At 47.6% G+C, this 5,715-nt stretch overlaps 1 pseudogene; it reads right to left on the bottom strand.

Moving 5' to 3' along the window:
* Nucleotides 1-4,093: 4,093 nt before the first annotated feature.
* Nucleotides 4,094-4,375, bottom strand: LOC129399725 (mitochondrial import inner membrane translocase subunit Tim8 A-like; annotated as a pseudogene).
* Nucleotides 4,376-5,715: the final 1,340 nt, after the last annotated feature.

Here is a 5,715-nt window from a genome sequence, read left to right as displayed (position 1 = left end):
AGTCGCTGCACCCAATGTTGCCATTTATTGTACAGCTCAGTCAGTCGACCTGGGGCTGGAACAGCTCCAAGCACACAGCGCCGGCTTAATAAATACCACCCCCTCCCTCCACACACACTGGTACCACAGGGGATTTATGGGGAAGCGCCGTGGTGATGTCACTTTTACCAGCAGAGCGTACCATGGTTTTCATTTTGATCCCCAGCACTAAGGCTGTTACGGGCTCCGGTGCGGTGGCTCCGGAAGTGCGCAGAGCAAGCTGGTCCCACCTGGCTCGCCATGGGGCGGGAATTGGCCCTTCCTGGCTTACGAGGTGATGCTTGCAGAATGCAAGAAGGATTCTTTCACGGTAATAGCATTTCCACAGCGCAGTGGGAAGAGCAGCAAGAGACCATCTCCAGCTTCCTATTTATGAAAACAATAGCTCAAGTTTATGGGATTAACAGCGAGCACAGCTACTTCCCTTCTCCTGACACCCTCTTTCCACGCACACATAACATGCCCACTCATAAATACACCCGTAAATACGTATACACAGAAACACACACGCATAAACCTCACACCCATGAGAACACACACATGCAAACACAAAACACAAGCTGACAGCAATGCACACACATATGGGTTCTGAGTCACACATCACTCTGCCTCTCTGTAACAATGTCGAGTTTGGAGAAAGGAAGCAAACCTACAGGACCTGTAGTGTTTTGGGGTTTGTGTGTTTTGGGGTCAGTCCCAGTATGGTGCTCTGGGAAACCATGTCAGGGATAGCTCCTATAATGTAAAGTTTGTGTTGCAGCCTTCTCCCTCCCTTCCCTCCCTCCCTCCTTCCTTCCTTCCTTCCCTCCCTCCCTCCCTCCCTCCCTCCCTCCCTCCTTCCTTCCTTCCTTCCCTCCCTCCCTCCCTCCTTCCTTCCTTCCTTCCTTCCTTCCTTCCTTCCCTCCCTCCCTCCCTCCCTCCCTCCCTCCTTCCTTCCTTCCTTCCTTCCTTCCTTCCTTCCTTCCTTCCTTCCTTCCTTCCTTCCTTCCTTCCTTCCTTCCTTCCCTCTTCCCTCCTTTCCCTCCCTTCCTCCCTCCCTTCCTTCCTCCCTCCCTCCCTCCCTCCCTCCCTTTCTTCCTTCCTCCCTCCCTCCCTCCCTCCCTCCCTCCCTCCCTTCCTTCCTTCCTTCCTTCCTTCCTTCCTTCCTTCCTTCCTTCCTTCCTTCCTTCCTTCCTTCCTTCCTTCCTTCCTTATTTCCTCCCTTCCTCCTTTTCTTCCTTTGCAATGCTCAGGGTTTACTCCTGGTTCTGTGCTCAGGAAGTACTCCTGAGCACAGGGGATTATACACAGTGCTGAGGGTCAAACCCAGGTCTGCTATGTGCAAGGCAAATGCCCTACCCACTTCACTATCTCTCTGGCCCATGTGTTCCAGCCCTTTGACTCATCTCCCCCGTCCCCAAACCTGTCCTTTAGAAGGTGATGAAAATTGGTGTCTCTCAGAAGATGCTTCTGCTGCGACAGCAACTATATCCGGACAATGACATAAGTGGTGAGCAGAAACACAGCAGAAAATTCTGTGTCTTCTTGAGCCCATCAGTTGCCAGGCAGAATTGACAGCACAGAGCAGGTGGCTTTGGTGAACCCTTCTTCGTCATCTACCTAGCATTCACTTGTTTCATTTTCAGGAAAAATCTTATGATTTTCATTTTGGGGAGGCTGTGTAACAAACTAAATCAAACTTTCATGACTCTTAACAATAACAGTTCATTTCTCACAGTCCTGTGGGTTGACTCGACTCAGCTGGGTGATTCTTCTGCTCCTACTGTTGCTATAGGTCAGCTGCTGTGGATCATCCACGATGGCTCCTCCCACACAGCTGTCTGGTAATTCTGGGTGTTGGTTGGGAGCTCAGCAGAGGCATTGGCTGGGGTGCTTTGATTCATCCTCATCCACACCAGCACAGTCTTTTTTTTTCTTTTTGGCTTCTTGGGTTTTCTAACAGCATGTATGTGGTTGTGTTCCAAGATTTTGCAACAACAACAACAACCACACACACAAGAAAGAACCAAACAAAACCAAAAACAAAAATACCCCTAAAACAACCCAGAATCGTAAAACTTCTTTTTAAAAAGAAAACTTAAAGATGCTTTTATTTACCATGATCAGAGGATGTATAGATTCTGGAATCTATACACTAGGCACGCACTTCTTTTTTTTTTTTTTTTTAGTTTTTATTTTATTGAATCACCGTGAAAAAAAATCCAAAGCTTTCAGGTTTAAGTCTCAGTCATATAATGACTGAACCCCCCATCCCTTCACCAGTGCACGTTTCACCACCAAGAACCCCAATATGCCCCCCTCCCACCCAGCCCCTACCTAAGTAGCTAATGATCTTCACTTTATTCTCTCTATATTTTGCATACATTCAATATTTCAATAGAGAATTCACTATCTGTTTTTTTTTTCTTTTTGGATCACACCTGGTGATGCTCAGGGGTTACTCCTGGTTCTGCACTCAGAAATTACTCCTGGTGCTGCTCGGGGGACAATATGGGATGCTGGAAATCGAACCCGGGTCGGCCGCGTGCAAGGCAAACGCCCTACACGCTGTGCTATCTCTCCAGCCCTGAGAACTCACTATTATTGTTTGGAATTTCCCCCCAACAATCAGGCCTGCTAAAAAGGCATCATTTAATAATTTCTTTTCATTGCTGAGAATGAAGACTCTGTGAGATGGCATGGCCGCAACAGCGGGCGTGCGGTTTTGGATTTCTGATATTTTAGCTCAGTTCACAGTCTAGATGCATTTCTGTAAGAAGCCGCTCTGGGTGCTAAAATGGGTTAGAAGACCTCTCGGATCATAGTCTTTAGGAGCAGAGGGTCCGTTTCACGCGCGGCAGCTCCGGATCTTATCTGGGCGGAGGGCGTGCCAGTAATGCCCCCTTCCCATGATCGCCTACGAGCCACATCACTGCAAAACTCATACCTCTGGGTTGGGAGTCTTAGGAGGTGGCTCTCGCCACGTGGATGTTGCTGCCGCCGCCATTTTCCATGCAAAAAAACAGGGTAGAGAGGGAAAATCCCTCCCCGGGCGGCACGGAGTTGTAGCACAGCTCACAGTCTAGATGCATTTCTGTAAGAAGCCGCTCTGGGTAGGCACGCACTTCTACCTGAAATGATGGGGTTTGTTTATTTGGTTGGTTTTTGGGTTAACCCAGCAATGCTCAGGGATTACTCCTAGCTCTTCACTCAGGAATTACTCCTGGTGGTGTTTGGAAGACTATATGGGATGCTGGAGATCGAACCCAGGTCGGCAGTGAGCAAGGAGAGCATCCTACCCACTGTACTTCCTCTTCAGCCCCTGACAGTTTTAACTGGCCTAATATTTGCAATTTAGGCACATCTTTAAAGTTTTGAGACCCTGAGATATACAGGGTTATATGTTACTTTTTCCTTGTGGCAATTTAATAATGAGAATTATGTTCACTGGCGAGTCTTCTGGATTCTCAGGCTGCCTACCCTACCTCAATAGCATACTTTATGTAGCCAATTAACTCACAGCATAAGGGAAATAAACTAGAAAGGTAAGATGCGCATTGCAGATGTTTTTCCGGTGCTCATAGTTAAAACATTGGAAGGAAGTCTAGCATTAGTTACCAAATTGCTCCTCTTTCCACTTGCCACCCTTGTGAGAAACACAAAGATGTATATCACTCTCCCGAGAAATCTGAAACAAGTCCATACATGTGGTGGATTTTACCTATGTGATCCCACTATTGAATCAAAGAAAGCAGTTACACTATCAAAATGATAGGAAACATTTAATGGCACTTTGAGAAGCCAAGCCCTGTATACAGCAATATGCATCTAGTATTTTTCCATTCGCCTGTCAACTATCTTCCTAAGATTGGCATGAAAAAACACTGCCAAAACTACATATGACCCCAGCCAAACACGCACCAAATGGGCCTTTGTTCATTCTTAGATGATGACAGGATATCCCAAGGGTGACATAGGTGGGACTCAATCCCCTCATGACCTTCTCTTCAACCACCCCATCAATAAGTCTTTAGTTCTTGAAGTACCTGCCTTTTCCAAAGAGGTAATGCTGAAATCAGCAAGAAAGGCTTCTCTGGAAGACTGGCAGAGATTTCTGGGTCTCTTCCAGTTGATTCTAGATGAATTGGCTTGTATCAATGAAGTGCTCAATGAAGTTCACAAAACAGGCCTCAGCCCGACCGTTCGACTTTGGCCCAGGCTTGTCCCTGCACTTTCCCCAACAAAGTTCTGTCCTCTGATGCACCAGTTGCTGGAAGCTCGGCTTCTGTGTCTCTACCTTGATGAAGTGCTGCAGCTGCAGGTCTACCGAGCCCAAGGAAGATGAGGAGGAATCCATCCCAGTGCGACCATACGTGCAGAGATGAACTCCGCACCAACTCCCCGACTTCCATGAGTCTCAGAATCCTAAAACTTCTTAAGCTCCAGCTTTGGAATGTGTGCAGTCACTGATACCAGACTTGATTGGTCAGAGCCACACACAAGAGTAAATTCAAGGGGAGGGAAAACGAACCCTATCTCTTGGTCAGCAAAGAATCTGTGGTCAGCTTTCATCCACCATGTATTCCTAACTACTATTAAGCCACATGGTTGTGGTACTTGCTACTTGAAGTGACATTCCACCCTTATCCAGCCTATCAGAACTGTTCTACCCCAACAACACTGATTCAATCCTGGATGATGGTTATAATTCAAGTCAGGCCAAAATGGTGATCAGAATTCTGCTGGGGACTTTTATTTTTCTTTTCGGGCCACACCTGATGATGCACCGGGGTCACTCCTGGCTCTGCACTCAGGAATTACCCCTGGCGGTGCTCAGGGGACCATATGGGATGCTGGGAATTGAACCTGGGTCGGCCACGTGCAAGGCAAATGCCCTACCTGCTGTGCTCATCTCTGCCTTTGGGGTGTGGAGGTAGGGATACCGGGGAAGCTTCTGTAAGGTTTTAAAAGGGACCTGAGACTCCAATGCCTTAGAAAACTCTGAACTTAGTACAATTGGGGAGATGAGGGCTGGAGAAGCCCTTGCCTGAGGAAGCTGTAACAATTTCCTGGTGGATCCAGATCTAGTGACTCAGGACTTGAGTTCAGCAAAGGACATTACAAAATAATCATACAAGCTCAGAGTGGGTTAAATATTGGCCATTTCTGAAGGAATCTAATCTAGAGGTTTTTTCCCTTATTTTTGATTCAAAAAGTTGTCATTGTAGCAAGAAAAAGTAATATAAAATGTACCAGCAGTACAGCAGGTAGGGTGTTTGCCTTGCACATGACCGACCTGGTTCGATTCCTCTGTCCCTCTCGAAGAGCCCGGCAAGCTACTGAAAGTATCTTGCCCGCACAGCAGAGCCTGGCAAGCTGCCCGTGGAGTATTCAATATGCCAAAAACAGTAGCAACAAGTCTCACAATGGAGACATTACTGGTGCCTGCTTGAGCAAATGGATGAACAACGGGATAACAGTGCTACAGTGCTACCAGTAGAACCATTTTTTTTTTTGCTTTTTGGGTCACACCCGGCGATGCACAAGGGTTACTCCTGGCTCATGCACTCAGGAATCACCCCTGGCGGTGCTCAGGGGACCATATGGGATGCTGGGATTTGAACCCGGGTCGGCCGCGTGCAAGGCAAACGCCCTACCCGCTGTGCTATCACTCCAGCCCCCAGTAGAACCATTTTT

Source organism: Sorex araneus, chromosome X (assembly GCF_027595985.1).
Source record: "Sorex araneus isolate mSorAra2 chromosome X, mSorAra2.pri, whole genome shotgun sequence".
NCBI lineage: Eukaryota > Metazoa > Chordata > Mammalia > Eulipotyphla > Soricidae > Sorex > Sorex araneus.
The sequence above is the reverse complement of the archived record's forward strand: the minus strand, read 5'-3'. Positions and strand labels throughout refer to the sequence as shown.